This window comes from Calonectris borealis, chromosome 1, assembly GCF_964195595.1.
Source record: "Calonectris borealis chromosome 1, bCalBor7.hap1.2, whole genome shotgun sequence".
NCBI classification, from domain to species: Eukaryota; Metazoa; Chordata; class Aves; order Procellariiformes; family Procellariidae; genus Calonectris; species Calonectris borealis.
This window is the reverse complement of record NC_134312.1, coordinates 198,585,002-198,603,302: the sequence shown is the minus strand read 5'-3', so window position 1 is coordinate 198,603,302 and position 18,301 is coordinate 198,585,002.

The following is an 18,301-nucleotide window of genomic DNA, read 5'->3' as shown; positions in this document are numbered from 1 at the left end:
GGAGATCCAGTGACACAGTATTAAAGAGATTAACTTCCAGGGAAAAAAAAAGCGCAAAGTGCTTAGTCAGAGCAGAAGTCTCTCCTCCAAAGTTATTTACTGTCTTCTGGACTGGAAGCTTACTCACTATAAAATCCACAGTGTTCACCCTCCCCTATCCTTTCTCTACTCTTGTTCATCCTTTTGTTTGTAACAGTTTGGAAAACTTTATGGGCATTCCTAAGTGGTTACAGATGTGTAAGGATGCACACTACAGGCCACTTCATCAAGCGGATGACATAACCCTGCATGCCAGCTTCAAAAGTAGCTCATTTAATACTGAATTCGGAGACGCGACTGTCCCAGACTCGCTGTGTGCCTGTTGAGAGTGATGGGATTATAACAGCAGCTGGCAGCGCTCTGTTCCAAGAAAGCTCACAGCATTATTCAGTCTTGAGTTCCCTCTTCCTCTGCAGAGCCATTTGATCCTTAATCTCTTCTATGGGTTCTTAACCCTTTTGATGTACTTTTCCCCTTGATAAAGTTTTACATACACATATTTATACCCACATACGGGTGAAGACTACTAGTAAGATGTCACAGTTGCACATCTATTTTGAACACTACATATAAGTACTTGTCAACCATGTATCTGCATGAAGAACTGTCTAGCATGTATTTTACAAAATTAAGTACAGAGAAATAATATTTTAAAATCCATTGCACTGCTTTTCCTGAATCAGACTGTGTAACAGGAAAATGTTAGCATGATGCTGCAGGGTACCTGTGACCATGGACTACTAATAGAACTAGTTCCCTGTATCGCAGTGGTATCTGCCATGTGCATTCCATGCTGCTTAAAAAGACTCAAAGTCAATAGTTTTTAGCAGACTTCTGCTCTATCCATTACTCTGTCACTATTCTGCTGGGATGCTCTTGTCAGGACCTACTTCGCTTTCTCTCAGCAGTGTCTTGTATAATTAAAAGATAACTACAACTTGCTGTGTATGATCAGGTTTCTTTCCCATAGGAACTGAGGTGATAAGACACTAGCATGATAGCTTGGGACAAGAAGTGGCTTCTACAAGGAAGATGATACCAGCATTGTCCAAACACAGAGACAAAAAAAGCTAGTGGCTTGAGAATTAGTCAAGAAGGTGCCAGTCTGTGATAACAAGATGGAGGAACTGGACTGAAGACAGTCCTGGTTGAAGAGAAGTGGAAACTGTACAAAGGGCTACCAACGTTACAGTGACTAAAGAGACAATAGGAAAAAAGGATGTGGGAGAGTATTTTGTGAGGCAGGTAGGAAAACCAGTGTTATTTGCTAGATGTCAGAAGAAACCAATAGCTTATTGCATAGAAGAAGGTGAATGGATGCAAAAGAGTTTGAGAAGCAGCAAACAACGTGTTTTTTTGGAGAATGGGACTGCTGGAAGAAGCAGACGAGAACAATCCTGAACGCTGCTGATGGCAGAAAAGAAGATAGAGTGGCTACATCAGATCTTGATTTTTCGTTCCTTTAAAGATCTTGCATAAAGTGGCAGGGAATACATGGAAATCAACACTGACAAATGGGTAGACAACAGATGGATGGGAAAATAACTGGGAATTGAAGCAGCAGTTCAAGTAGTTCAAGGCTGGGAAATGGCACAGCCAAGGAAAAAAATGACCTTGAACTAGCACCCGTGAAGTTTCTCTACAGGAAGAGTATTATACAGCTGAAGTACAAAATTTCAATACTGTCATTAAAATGTTGCATACATATTTCTTAAACAGAAATCTTATTCATCACAAGGGTTTCTTTTTAACCACCTGATCATTGGCATATAGCCCCTTGTAATTCCCCCCCCCGTTCTTGTCTATTTACTCAGTTCCCACTACCAGAAAATCCAATAAATATTGAGTTAGACTTATATATGAACATATCTCTTCTCCAAGGAACATATTTTAATAATTTAGATGGCAGCTCTGTACTGCATAATTTCTTTGATTTCAGGAGATGATGCAGTGGGCTAGAAAGCTAATTTAGATGGGCTTAAAATTACCAAATTTCCATGATTATCCTATGTTCTAGTATTCAGTTTGGCATATTTAGTGTGTATGAATTGTAACTGTATTCCCCCCCCCCCAAAAGATTTCAAGAATATATCATCTTGCACACAGCACAATAAGTAGCACTATCAAACACGACACAAGTACCCAAGTCATGAAAGAAATTACACAATACTGCAAGCTATTGTTTGAAAGCAAATACGAAATTATAGTAGCCATCATATTGTAAAGCATACATAGGACAGCATAATTAAAGTCACATTAAAACCCACTCAAGCCTTACAGGGACACTGCTCAAACCCACAGCAAGATTCTACAGGAAAGCTGACATCCATTTGGGACCTTTTCACCGTAAGAATTCAACAATAGGAGATTCAGATTACCACAGAGAGGGAAATCCCCAGCTTTCCAGTGAGAGGTAGAGAAAGGTCATAACCTATTAGTCTATAAAATCACAGCAATAATTACTTTAACACACTAACATTCCCACCCTCTCAGCCTTCCCGCCTCAGGCTCCAACAACAAAAGCATCCACCTTCCCTGGCAGATATGAAACTATTCTTAATGGAATTAATTTGATTAAAAACACCCCTATCAAATGTTTTAAACAGCATATTTGATAACACTATGTGATAGAAAGCATATATTGGCCCATGTGTGAGATAAGAATCTCTTCCTTCTCCATTGCTATAAACTTCAGCTTCTTGCTTTATAACCTTAAGACAGATTCCAAACCTATCACTGGCTCAAGGCTAAAAAAAGTCACTTAATTTGAGATGCTGGCCAGTATAGATTGGAAGGAAGAAGTTCCACATTTGGAAAAAACATTGCGCAGAGGAAACCTCTTTAGATGTCTGATTTAATAAATAAAAATCCCCAAAACAGGCAGACCATAGGAGGCTTATCGGGCTTTGGAATGCTAAATCCTAACGGCAGAGTGCAGGTGTGGCAAAGAAGGGCTCTGCAAGTCACTGTGATGACCACAGCACAGCAATGCAGCCACATTTTAGACTATCAAATTGATTTTTCAGCTTAAGACAGCACTAGCTGCTTTTTATGCTTCATAGCTGAGTTCTGGCACAGATGTTTAAAACTTTCCAAACTGTTTAACAGATTACACAAACGGCCAGCAGTAGTTAAGCAGGGAGAAAGGGCTCTAACTCAGTAATGTATTCTACTGTGATAAATTCCCTTTCAGTGAGGCCATGACTCCTGTCCTAGTTGAGTCTCTTCGGAAGAAAGAGGAAAATGGAAGGAATCAAATATAAAGCAAAGAACTCGGACTCTTCAGGGCCTTCCCTGCAGTGTTGGCACACAATGCTGTACCTGGGCTCCAGTAAGTCTTTAGCCGCAGCAACACTAATTAATTGAGGGCACTTTGGAAAATGCCCTTCAATCCCCTGCTGTGACTGCTGGACTGCTCACAAAATTTCTCCCTCAAGTCGTTTCTGTTGTTTTGAAGCCCTACTAGAATATGCACTGCACAGTCTGGGGCAAGGGAGCAGCTTTCACCGGGTGGGACCTTCCTCGAGGTGGTTAATTGAACAGGTGCAGGGGGCCCAGCCAACGAGCGGGAAGCAGGACTGCGGCTGCCAGCCCTGCACAGCTCAGGGGCCCTGCAAGGAGCCAGCTGAAGAGAAAAGGAGTCAAACCTGAAGCTGCAAAAGCTGCTCCTCAGCTGTCTCTGAGCAGCCAGAGAGGAAACGGTGTAAATCCAAGACATATGACAAATAAACAGAAAATATTACCTACAAAAAGATGCACATGCATTGACAGAAATGATGTTTTGAAGCACTGCATGCTTCTGAGCATACACAAAAAGCAGGCAGCGTGGGCAGCAGCTGTTGTGAATTGGAACGAATGCTGCTGCACCCAAGGGCACCTATGCAGGGATATATGTCAGGGTGCTGGCTGTACATATCTGGGCAGCAATGTGTAGCGAAGCTGGAGGGAAGCAACCACGCCATGAGGTGAGCTGTGTGCAGATTTTAAACACTGGATGCCTCTCTGTATATCACCAGGGAAGCCCACAAGAGGCAGAATATAAATCACAACTGATTTTATTCCAGCCAAAGCTAGCAGCAAGCAGAAACTTCCAGGGGACCTGCACGCGTGTGTTCAGGCTCACTGTACTGAGACTGAGGAAAGAGCGTTCCTTACACTGCTCTTGACAGGAGCAAATGATTAAAATTCAAGTTTCCCAAGAACTGCAAAGCCAGCCAGAGGCTACTGACCCAGAGGCAGCTATTGAAAAGACAGCAGGTGTGAGCAGATCTTGCTGCTCTTCTATTGCTAAATCTCACATTAGATGTTTGAAGCTAGTAGTGTCGAGGGTGGGCTGGGCTGAAAGGGGCAAAAATAACACTGTATGTAAACAATAGCTTAAGAAAAGGGTTAGCATAAAATAATGTACTAGAAGTCTCAGCAGTTTGCCCAGAGTTTTGATCACCACTGCTCAGGCAGGTAATTTCCATACTGAAAGATACAGATTTATGACAAGCTTGTAATAAAATTGTCTGAAGGACCAGTAAACTTCTGCACGCTGTTGTTTTTATGCCACTTTCAACAAAATTAATGCAAGTGTTATGTGTGACTGGGTCTATCCTTATTTGACTGCTGGGCTGCCTTTTCCCAGTTCCCTGTTTTTATGACCTACTTTTCCAAATGTCCATCAGTGCTCCAAATTCAGTAAGACAAAAATTTCTAGTTTGTCCATGTGTTCTTCCCTCACAGAGCAGTAAGAAAAACTTACGACATGTTGGTCATTGTATTTAATGCAGCTCTGCTTCTCCTACTGAGACACAGCTATTTAACAAAATAGCGGCCAGTTCAGAATTTGAGCAATTAATCTGCTTGTTCATGAAACTCCCTGAGTGCCTCCTGGTTTATCCCAGCCATACATAGGTGCCTGTACTACATCCAACAGAAAAAGACAGCGGTAAAGTCAGAGTACACACATCTTTCAAAGTGCTATTTAAGAAAGTTACTTTAAAATTTGGAAGTGCTATTGACAAACTTCGTTACATTTAAAAAGTTACAATTAAATATATACGCATTTTTGTATATACGCACTAATTTATCTAATGTGCAAAGCAAAGAAGCTACTCCAAAACCCAATGAACATCCAATTACTAAGCATTATTATTACTGCTAACGTCAAGTTCTTCCATTTGCAGCTTCTGCTCTACAGTTTGACCTTACTAGGTCCCATTTTCACACAGGCTCCCTTGCCAGCACTCTTTTAAGAATTTTTCAGATCTGTAAATATTTGAAGACAATGGAATTGAGATAAAAACCAAAATCTGTAGAACAGGGGACCTAGGCTGAAGTTGGTTTTCATTTGAGGAAAAAAATCTTGCTTTTTCACATATCAGTAAAGTAACTACCAGTTTTCAAGTGTTTGGTAAAATATAATCAATTAATAGTTACCTCAAATACAGTTATTAAAATGTTCGTCTGGCTGCCTTTAAAATTCAAACTGCTTTAGCTCTAGATGACATTCTTATTTAACATTCTAGATTAAAACCAGCAAAACCAAAGATTCTTCCTTGGTTAGGGACTGTTCACTTTTTTTAAAATTTATTTTTTACATAACATTGATATATCAAGCTGATTCAAAACAGTTTCAGACAAATAGCAACTGCTACTACTAGAAAACCACAACTGAAAAATCCACTGATCTGAGAATCCATCCGTCACTTGTTAACTGTTGTAGCTGTTGCCCCTCTCCCATCCTCAGCTCTGCAGCACCCATTGAGATAGCTGTCCGCTGAATATTTGGGAAGAGGGGGGTGAGGGCCAATTGTAGGACTTATATCCAATATCAGGGGATCCAATATCAGGAAAAGGACCAAAGACTAAACTCCTCAGGACACAGATATATGTGTGGCCAGTACGTCTGACTTTCTGTACATAGCACAAACAGTTACACTACCTATAGACAATTGCTTGTGAAAACCCAGACTCGGGTTACTCTAAAGACACTGAATCGTACAGCTACAATTCTCATGCTCCATTTTGAGGCTGGACATTTGGAAAGTGAGTAATGCCATTAACCCAGGAGAATTAGGTAAGTCCCATGGTTTTTCAATGACTTGGTTTTTGGCTGTACTAATTTTACCTCCAAATCTGCATGTCTGAAACTCCACACTCTTCAAGTCCGCTTAAAGTGATTACGTCTTTTCAGTAAATCTTGGATTGTTCTTTCTCCCGGCTGCAGAGATGTCTGCCTGCAATTTCTCAAAAGAGCGCCAGGATTTCACGTCCATTGGCCCCTGCATTCCTGCCAAAGCCCTGCAGAAATGAGAGCTGCTGCAGCTGCCAGGGTTTATTTACACACATTCCTGCCTCAAATTGAATTAATGAGCATAATTTAACTCAGGCAATGTCCTCCACAGCTCTTGTTTCTCTTCGCCCCTCTTGACATTTCTTTCTCTCACACAACCCCTCTTGTAGTTTGTCTTAAAGCAGTATCTAAAGTGATTCTGGTTTAAAAAGTAATTTAAAGTGATTCTGGTTTAAAAAGTAATTGCAGACACATTGTATCTCCCATTTGAGCTGATAAACTTGTACATATCTGCTTACAGCCTACTTTATGGAAAGCCCAGGATCCCCTTAATGAGTATCCAGAAGGTTCACTTAAACTTATTTGCTCTGTTCAATCCAAGTTTGTCAGTTTAGCAACAAGCTTCCAGTTTAATCACTTAAAAAAGACCCAACCTCGGAAAGGGCTCCGATGCAACAGATGAGAACAGCTGATGCTACAACATATCTACAGTTGTTAACATTCACATGCTATATTTAGTAAATCCTTTCTACATAGGTGTCCAGTCCATTTCTGCTCTCAGAAATCTGAAATTCCGCATCCACAGCATAAGGGGTCCCAACATTAACAAGCTGTACGGACACATCACATACAGGAAGCTCCTGTTATGCCACTAACCAGACCGATGCAGCGTTTCCCACGTTATGTCAGAGAGAGAGCATAAAAATATTTCTCCAAATATTCACACCCATGTAACTAACAAAGCCCATTCTCCCCTCTATCACCCTGTACAGTGTGTATCTCTCACATACTGTGTATGTTACATGAGGCTTGAAAGCCTTAGAACAAAAGCCATATACTTCTACTAGAAGAGTGTGGGAGAAAAGGAACTAAACCTTTAATGACAAATACATTTGCTACATCAGCACTTCACAACCATCATGGACACGAACATTTCAGCAACACTTTAAACCACTAGATCTACAGGAAGAAAACAGATTGCTTGGCACACAGCAGTTTGGCTTTCTGGGAAGAGCATTCTCTCATGAAGTTCCCACAAGACCATATCTATCCAGTTAGGCTGATTCATGGTGAGGATTTTCCTTCCCCTAAACAAGACTAACAAGATCGTTAATATTTCAACAAGAAAACGATGTATTCCAGGACTTGTGATTGAAACCACAACAAATTCTATGGACCTGAGTTTGCAACCCCCAGGAATAGAAACTATTCAAGTAGTTCCAGTAAAACCAGTAGGATTGACTGTGTGAGACACAGCTCCTCACCACGATCATACAACAGGCAGGCACTCTGGGATGGGAGGAGTTCCAAGGATCATCCCAAGATGAGCCTCTCCTGAAAAACTTATTCCTTCTGGAGAATGTAAGACTGATTCTGAGGCACATGTCAATTCTCTTCTGCATATACAACAATACAATTCTGCATATCAGAAGCCAATACATACAAAACTGCTTGACACCCCATTGTAAAAAGTAGCTTGAAGTGTGAAGGCAGCAAACAACTGGGGGAGGGTGTATGTGCATCTTTGAGTGTCCAAAATTGAAAGTTTGAACTCTCAAGCAGACGCCTGCTCTAGCTGCCACTGGTATAGGCTGGTTGTAAATTTTGATAACATTTAGACTAAACAGACCTTGCATGTCCTGAATCTTCTGACTAATAAAGACATATGAGACATCACCCCCAACTACAAGGCTGATTATGTTGTGCTTCTGCATACAGACTATTTAGATGAGGAAAACCAAGCACTTGGGGTTCCATGCCAAAACCAAAGGTCCATGAAAAGAAGTGATTGTCTTGGAAAAAATGGGGGCTCTGGAAAGAAGATGCTGGCTGCAGGAAAGATCCTGGAAGTGGCAGAAGATCCCAGAGAACAGGGACATGCATAGAGATGAATGCTGGGGAATAGCCAGGGACCTTGACCAGTAACACTTGTGGGTGGTCAACACTGACAGCAATGGCACACCAGGAACCAACCCAACTCTCTGCCCAGTTTTCCCAGGCCAGCAGCAACCTCCCTGCAGGGAAGGGAAGTTGAGACCTAGGGAACATAACGCCATGGTAGGAGAAAGCGAATGAGAATTATCAAGTAGGGTAAGAGTGCTAATCTCTCTGGTTCTGAAATAAATCCCAGTATCCAGATCCACTACAGGTCATAATTTACTTTGTCTTGCCTGTGACAGCCAGCACTTGGCTAAATTTGAGTCCTTGCAGGCCACTTTCATTAGAAGCTGATGCAGAATATCTATGGCTTTAAAACAATTCTGCTTGCTTGCACAGTAAAAGCACGATAAACGCTTATTTTTCTGACTTCTAACATCAAAAGACCAGAACACACCTAACTCTTCACAGTCCCAGCTCTAAAACCAGCCAGTAATTTCAATTAAAAGCTCCCTCTCAGTCCCACCCCTCAGTAATATTTTCTCCCTTACACACAGTTGAAATCAAATACACTTGCCACTAAATGTTTATTGGGTCCTTGGAAAACATTTTGGACTTTGTGGCTGCCTTTCATATATCTTTTGGTCTGTGTGATGATGCCAGCGATTCAGGAGTTCAACTGCTCTTCACATATATTCTGAATGAACAGTAGTGGTGACACCCATCAGGTCAACGAGATTTTCCCTAACCCCAAATGACAACAGCACTTTTTAAAAGCACCTAAGGAAAACTATTTGACAGAGCCTTATTTTCTGTTGTTCCGCTCCCCACCAGATACCTAATCTTGTTACTCCATATGCTCACTTCTCCCTCCTCCATTTTTTAAAATTTCTTTTTATATTGGCATCCAATTTTATAAAAGCACAATGAAAGTAATCTGTATTACATATCAAAGAAATTCATCATCACTTCCTTTGACTTCTGTACATTAGAGTGGAGAAACTTGAATTTGGAAAGGTCTTCCCTGAATGCAGCTTCTGCTGAAGCAAAGCTTGAAGTGGTTACTTTTTATGCTTCTCTGAAATAGAAATAGCCTAAAAATATCCCTTTTTGGTACATCTCTCTTACAAATTCTCTCAGAACCCCATAACAAGAATATTTCTTCCACAAGTGAAAATGAAATGCCAAACATTGGCTGTTCTAGTGTATGCACATACACTGTTGGATAAACACTGCAAGCAACAGTTTACATAGATACAGGAACCACAGGACTAATAAAAAATAAAACCCCCACCGCTTTAGATGTTTACTAAAACAGATGCTTTCTTCAAAATATTGCACAGAAGAAGTCCTTGCAAAGGCAATAGTCATTTTTTGTAAAGTCTAAAATTACACTCTGCTAACCATATTGCTTATCTTCTAGTCACTCACACATTTTGCACACCCATGCAATGGCAAGCAATGAATTGAGTATGGCATGGAAATTTTGAAAGCCAATGTTTCTTCATTCTACCCTTTATATTCCTTGCCCTCTCGCGCACTCCCTCAGCATTTCCTTCACTCAGTACTGGGTGCAGCTCACAGACTATTACAGGGGGAACTGATGGCTGGGAGGTGTTCATCCTCTTCCTTCCCAGAAAACTGCTGAAAATGAGAAATTATTGGAACGCACGATTTCACTCTAAATGAATCCCTCACTTTAGAGAATGAGATTAAAGAAATAAGTTTGCATATAATATTGTTCTGGTTCATTTCTCTGAAATGAATTGGCATCTCCCAACTGCTGAAACAGGGTAAGAAGTGGTAAGAAGTAGCTTCAGAGAAATGAGAAATGCTGTTTGACACCATGAATTTGGGCTGATTTATTGAAAACAAAACCCGACATTTTGGGTCAATTCTAACATTTATTCTACAGTTCAGCCACTGTACTGAATCCTTCCTTCTCCTCCCCCAGCATCCTCCAAAAAACACTCCATGCTATAAAGTATAGAGGAAGGATGTTTACACTTACTTGTCTTTTTTTTTGTGTTGACAATACTACTGACCAAGCTTTCTCTGCATTAGCTGGTTGACTCCGCTACCATGGACTTCCGGCGGGCAGACTTTGGCCTGCTCAGGACACTGGTCGAGAGGGTCCCTTGGGAGACAGTCCTGAAGGGCAAAGGGGTCCAGGAAGGCTGGACGCTCTTCAAGAAGGAAGTCTTAAAGGTGCAGGAGCAGGCTGTCCCCATGTGCCGCAAGAAGAACGGGCGGGGAAGGCGACCGGCCTGGCTGAACGGGGAGCTCTGGCTGGGACTCAGGGAAAAAAGGAGAGTTTATCACTTGTGGAGGAAGGGGCAGGCAACTCAGGAAGAGTACAGGGATCGCGTTAGGTCGTGCAGAGAGGAAATTAGAAAGGCAAAAGCCCGGCTAGAACTCAACCTGGCCACTGTCGTGAGAGACAACAAAAAATGCTTTTATAAGTACGTTAATGACAAAAGGAGAGCCAAGGAGAATCTCCATCCTCTATTGGATGTGGGGGGGAACGTTGCCGCCAAGGACGAGGAAAAGGCTGAGGTACTCAACGCCTTCTTTGCCTCAGTCTTTAGTAGTCAGAGTGGTTATCCTCAGGGTACTCAGCCCCCTGAGCTGGAAGACAGGGACGACGAGCAGGATAAACCCCCCATAATTCAAGAGGATGAAGTTCATGACCTGCTATGCCACCTGGACGTTCACAAGTCTATGGGGCCGGATGGGATCCACCCGAGGGTACTGAGGGAGCTGGCGGAGGAGCTTGCCGAGCCGCTCTCCATCATTTACCAGCAGTCCTGGTTAACTGGGGAGGTCCCGGACGACTGGAGGCTCGCCAATGTGACTCCCATCTACAAGAAGGGCCGGAAGGAGGATCCGGGGAACTACAGACCGGTCAGCCTGACCTCGGTGCCGGGGAAGATCATGGAGCGGTTGGTTTTGAGGGCGCTCACGAGCCATGTCCGGGACAACCAGGGGATCAGGCCCAGCCAGCACGCGTTCATGGAAGGCAGATCCTCCTTGACCAACCTGATCTCCTTCTATGACCAGGTGACCCGCCTAGTGGATGGTGGAAAGGCAGTGGATGTGGTCTACTTGGACTTCAGTAAGGCCTTTGACACTGTCTCCCTCAGCATTCTCCTAGAGAAGCTGGCAGCTCACGGCCTAGACAGGTCCACTCTTCGCTGGGTAAAAAACTGGCTGGACGGCCGAGCCCAGAGAGTTGTGGTGAACGGAGTTAAATCCAGTTGGCGGCCGGTCACGAGCGGTGTTCCCCAGGGCTCAGTACTGGGGCCGGTCCTGTTCAATATCTTCATCAATGATCTGGACGAGGGGATCGAGTGCTCCCTCAGTAAGTTTGCAGACAACACCAAGTTGGGCGGGAGTGTTGATCTGCTTGAGGGTAGGAAGGCTCTGCAGAGGGACCTGGACAGGCTGGATCGATGGGCTGAGGCCAACTGTATGAGGTTCAACAAGGCCAAGTGCCGGGTCCTGCACTTCGGCCACAACAACCCCAGGCAACGCTACAGGCTTGGGGAAGAGTGGCTGGAAAGCTGCCCAGAGGAAAAGGACCTGGGGGTGCTGGTCGACAGTCGGCTGAACATGAGCCGGCAGTGTGCTCAGGTGGCCAAGAAGGCCAGCGTCATCCTGGCCTGTATCAGAAATAGTGTGGCCAGCAGGAGCAGGGAGGTGATCGTGCCCCTGTACTCGGCACTGGTGAGGCCGCACCTCGAATACTGTGTTCAGTTTTGGGCCCCTCACTACAAGAAGGACATGGAGGTGCTGGAGCGTGTCCAGAGGAGGGCAACGAAGCTGGTGAAGGGCCTGGAGCACAAGTCTGATGAGGAGCGGCTGAGGGAACTGGGGTTGTTTAGCCTGGAGAAGAGGAGGCTGAGGGGAGACCTCATCGCACTCTACAACTGCCTGAAGGGAGGTTGTAGCGAGGTGGGTGTTGGTCTCTTCTCCCAAGTAACAAGCGATAGGACGAGAGGAAATGGCCTCAAGTTGCGCCAAGGGAGGTTTAGATTGAACATTAGGAGAAATTTCTTTACTGAAAGAGTGGTCAGGCCTTGGAACAGGCTGCCCAGGGAAGTGGTGGAGTCACCATCCCTGGAGGTATTTAAAAGACGTGTAGATGAGGTGCTTAGGGACATGGTGTAGTGGGCATGGTGGTGTTGGATTGACGGTTGGACACGATGATCTTAGAGGTCTTTTCCAACCTGTATGATTCTATGATTCTATGACTCTACAGTAAGCACCAAATTGCCTTCAGCCATACACCAGAAAAGGGAGACGTGTCTAGAGCTGCAAGATGGAGCCCTGCAAGACGCTTGGCAAGAGACTGCAGGTCTTAGGGGTGGAAGAAACTCACTTCCCAACATCAAGCTACCGAGAGTTGCCATTGTTGTGTTTTATGCTACAGAGACCAATGGTGGCACATATAATCACGAGTGGCTCCTTCACACTTCAGGCATTATGTTATGGACAACACCTGTATTATTCTCTGTCCTTGTTTCCCATCAATCCTATTGAATCATGTACTACTCTGAAGAAAATCCAGCTCTCTGGAAGCGTAAGTGTGTATCCGCTTAGCACTACTGTTATAACTGTTATTCTTCTCCACAGTCTCCTTCCTATGCCTTCTGACAAGGTTACTGGTATAGAAATACCAGCTCAAGTGATACATATACCCAAATGAGAAATTACACTCTACAAGCCAAATAGGCGCAGTTTGACTTCCCGCGCAGACACCCAAAGGCACTCCCAAAACTTACAGCATTCAGATTAGAATTGCTTCTTGTCGGCCACGTCCACCAATAGAGAAGCAGCACAAGATACCATCGCTGCCGCCAGCTGTCAAGTTAACGGGAAAGCCGAAGGGGACAGACTGCACCAGCTGACCCACAGCAGCAGGCAGGGTACTTGGGAGGGCTGCACTCCTTCCAGCCTCACTACTCCTGAAGCCTGTGTACCCATGTTTGCCTTAGAACAATATAAGAGAGATCATTTCCACTCCTCAGGGCTTTTTGGATCAAATTTTGACATAATACAATTGGGAAAAAATGATCTCATGAAATGTATACTGTAGGGAGGAAAGGGAATAAAGGTATGCTTCAAATTGATCTGGAAATATTTTCCCATATGAAATAGTTATGCTTGTCTCTTGCAAAAATGCAATCCAACCAGTGCAGGAAAGAAACAGTGGCATGGAGCACTAATTCAGCTAAACAAACAAAAAAATCCCCCACAAACAAAACCCCTTTATAATACGTAAATTCAAATAAAAACATAACATGACCCTCCTGTCCCCAAGGAATGAAAGGAAAAACAACATCCCAATCAACCCCCAAATATCTGCTATCTGGGCTTTCCTGCATCCATCAGAAAAGAAAGCAACTTAAGTGTGACCAAAGCAAGCTACAAAACCACTAATTCCAACTCACAGTCAGTCACCTCCTGCCCTCTGGAATAGATCCCATCTGTTGCTCCTCTTGTTTTCTAAAGGAGCCACAGCTTCATTGCTATGAGCTTAAATGCTCTTTTAAAAAACATCTTACATACAAAATTACCCTACCACCTTCCTTCCTTTGTGTCCTAGAGATTACAGAAAAACAGCATATTGATCTCTCCACTTTCAGGTCCTCTCTCTCCTGCCCATCGTCATCACGCCAGATCATTTAGGCAACAAACGCCATGCAGGAACAGGATATTGATCGATGCCTTCACACTGCCCTAAAACATGGCTGGTTCCTACGTATGACAGCCACAGACAGGAGTGCCGAATAATGAACACGTGCAGAGGCAGACCCAAATCTCTTGGCTACGAAGCCTCTCGCGTTGCCCTCACCCTACCCATCTCCCACGCAGCACACTTAGCCTACAAAGTTCATCTGCAAAAGATGCCACAGCAGCCAAGCGCTTCGCAAGAGGCAGAAAAACTGTCCAGCCACTTTCCAGTTACTCTATCCAACAGAAAAAAGTTTTTTCTTTTACCAAGATGCACACAAACCCTTATCATACATGACAAACCCACGCTGCAGAGTTGTTTGTGGGTTTCTAATGCAGAACGCAGCCTACATCAGAAATGTTCTGATCCAGTATGGCAAGTCATACGTTCTTAGTTTGTCCTTGCTCGTCAATGGGGCTCAAAACACAGACTTTTTTTGTAGACATAAGTATTAGCACACACTGCCTCTAGTACAATACAGTAGCTGCTTTTCTATATTTAAAGGCCAGCTGTTTCTAATTAAGAAAATATTGAATAGGATATCTTCCAAACATCTTTCCACGAGCATGCAACAAGGCTTCGCTACTTTTAAATATATGAAAAAGTGATTTGGGGAAATTTTAAAGGACATTGAGCAACCCTGGACTCTAAATTGAAAAAAGATGCAATTTTTGAAGCACAGTCCATTACCATGAAACGATAATTCTACCCTGAGTGAAGGAGCTTGTTCCTGGACACCACTATAACCCACTCCAAAACCAATAAATCTGGATAATCTGCCAATTACACAGAAGTGTGCATGCACTGTATTTCTATTTAAGCTACTGAGCAGCATTTAAACTTGTTAAGGCTACCTGATCTCCAAACAGACGTTGGCCAGACGGCGCGGCTAGCATCCAGGTTACACTGGAACACTGAAGGAAAACCAGCTAACACCCTATGCACCATTTGTACAACCTGCAGGTAACCATTTATCTCCACTCACTTTCCTATCGCTCACCCATCTAACACACTAGGCTGCTAGCCACAGTTCTTCTGCAGGGCAGGAATAAAGACCGAAGCGAAGATGGGCACATGAAGACTTCAGAGAAATTTGAAGGCCAGCTGACTGCCTCGCTCTGCACTGGCGGTTCCCAAACCAGAACGAGTTTTTGTGCTTGTGGCTTAACCCTATTTTCACATGCTCTATATAAGAAATGCTAGCACAGTGCTGGGCACAGCTGCATATACAGTCCTGCTTCAAAGCTTTCACGAAATAATTCCAAAGGAAAAATAAGTCTGGGACATCTTTTAGAAATATTTAGGATAGGTTCGATTAGGATAGGTTTGCAGAGTTGCCAAATAAATAAAGTGGCATATTTTGCGGGGGTTAGCCTCCAGAAAATAACCTATGTTAATCTATTATTTTTACATTCAGGAGTTACTAAAATATTTATTTTCATTTATCTCCATTTTTTCATCTTTCTGGTGTATGACATAGAACAACACAACGCCAGAGGTCTAGAAGTGAGAGATTCATTTCTGAAAGCCATGTGTGGCTCATAAAAACAACCAACCCACTCCTTCAACAGATGCTTAAAAATATATGCATGCTTCATTAGTCTAATTTGTCTGCTCAGAGCCTAGTCCAAAACGGCAGAAAAAGTTCCAAAACCACATCAAGTGCCATGGAGACCGCTGTGCATAATAATAAAAACAAACACAATCAGCAGGCATTAAGGACCTCAATCTGCAGGCAACATCTGATTTCTGCCTAACAGCTGGATGAAGCATTTCCACCAACCAAAACATTGACACCACAATGTAATGTGCAACCCATTGCAGACAAACAAACCACAATCAGAAGAGCCAATTTTCTAACTAGCACCAAACTGCCGAAATATGAGAAGCAAGAAAGAACAACAACTGAGACCTCTGGAAAAAAGGTTCAAATGTAGAGAAAAAGGCAAAAATATGCTGGAAAACACGAAAATGTACATTAAGCTGTCAGTATTTCAGTGTGGATTTGCAGCAGCAGTAATGTGAAACCTGTTTATTACGTTACAATAATGATTATTATCTTGCCTCCAGAATTTTTTGGTTTTCTTTTGTGTTGTTTCCAAGTCTTCCAAACCATACAGGTTTCTCACACACTTCACCAATAACTGAATCAGCAAGATTTAAGAGAGCTTCAGACTGAAGGCCAGCTACTAAACTGGCCATGCAACCAGAGCCCATCAGACCCTCTAGATCACCTCCCGCCCTCAGAAGCCAACAAGCTACTGCAATAGCTAAGATGAACCTGTCTTGGGGAGAATGGGAAGCTTTGCTAAAAGGGGGTAGATGTTTTCTTGACAAACCATTAATATGACTAAGTCCTGCTACCGTCACATTACATGGGATCAGAGATCTCGATTACTGGGATCTTTTAAAAAGCACCCTTAATCCAGGTAAAGCTGATGCACAGCTTCCTTAAAGTCTTTATGTAAGTAAACAAATAACCTAGCAAGCATGTGACAGTTTAGCTGGAAAAAAAAGAAATATCTTTTCTATGTGGCCAGCACTAGGAAACAAAAAGCAAGCCTGCCATTAGAGCTGTGAAAGCATGGAAGTGGCTCTTAGATGTAGCTGTTTCCACTATGCAGAAGCAGAGCTGGTGGTACAACAATTATTTGGATTGTGATTTTGATTAACCTCCTCTCAACTGCAGTTGTACAAAAGTAACTGGGAAGTGCAGCAGCTCCAACTTAATACCTCCAGCCACGAAGAAACTGGAGGCCTCAGATGAGAAAGGGCTTCCTAATGCTATCCTGAGATCAAAATAATGGGTTCCAAACTCAAAATGACTCTTAAACCCCAGATCTGAGATATGACCACATACAGCACAAAGCAAAAGTGTAAAAACCTAGAAATTGCTAACCTGCACTTTGGATTAATGACAATGTATGACTTCTCAAAACCAGATTAAGAGCCCCGCTCTTTTACCACATATGCAAGAAATGAGCACAAATGTTATTGCTCACTGTTCCCTCCAGAGGAGCAAATACCTATCACCCAGGCAAACAGAATACCCAAGACTGCATGAGGGCAGGACTACGGCTAATGTGCTGGTCAACAAAATATTGCTAGGTTATGAGCCACAAGCTCCAAAAGTTCAGGAAAAGGATAATTAAAAAAGCAGCCTCAGAGCAGCACATTTCTGTACCACCTCTTAATTAATAAGTATCAAAGTGGGCAGCACTTTTTAAAAGCATAAGCATCTACTTGTTTCCAACAATCTGTGGTGGTAAGTCATAACTACTGGAAGGTGGGAAAAGATTTACATATTGTACAAAATGCTGTCATCTGGAAGTGCTCATTCAAAACCCAGCTCCCATACAAGTATCCTGGCTCCAAAGGCAAGACAAAAAAATAGGCACTGACTTTTCTCAATGTCACTATTCTCTGCAAATACAAAAAGAACTTCTCCTAAAAAACCACAAATATTCAGGAAAGCTGAGAGCTATCAGAGGGCTTCCTTGGTCTTACATTATTGCTTCTGATACTATTAAAGGAAAATATTATTTGTGTGTCTGAAAAGGTTCCCCCAAAACAGCCAGAGAGTTTACTTCCAAAGCACCAGATGTCATACTATTGGAAAACTTCTATTAAGGACTATTGCGATTTTGTCACAGTTTTGTCTCATTATGTTAGATGTATTCTATTATGAATACTGTAGTGGAAACAGAAGAAATATGTTGACTCTCTGACAGCAGAGAATAACTAAGTTGCTTCCCTTTGTCCTCAAGGAGGAAAAAAAATGGTATTATTTTCCCCTGTGAGAATGCTCAAGATATAATGGGCAAAAGAAAGAAATACTTAGTGAAAATGGTTTAATAAATCCCAGCAGAAACAAAGCATCTTTTCACAGCCTTGAAAGTCTGCAAGGCTCCATGCTGACATTTGATGAATGGACGGAATAAAATGTTTTGCACCTCCTATGCCTTCTACTGATGGCACAAAGTCCTGGCTGGCACAGCTAGATGAGTACTACAGTTAAAAACAGCTCCCTTCAAGTGCTTTTGGATTTGCATAGTATGAGGATCTAAAATATTTTGGAGTTCAGTTTATTTGAAGATAGATAAACACACTAGCTAGATTTAAAACCAAAACAAAGTAAGTTTTTCACTGTCTCATTTTGTTTTTAAGATACCTTGATTACTTGTAAATGCAGAAAAGAAGATAGCAGGAGTAAAAGAATAGCTTAAGTCTGGGAAGCAGCAAGGCAATTCATTTTACTGACTAGAGCCTAGCACGATCCCAGCTCATTTCACCATGAGCCAGTTTTACGACAGCAACTTATTAATCAAGAGACTTTGTATAAGTTAATGCAAGTGGTAAGCAAGTTC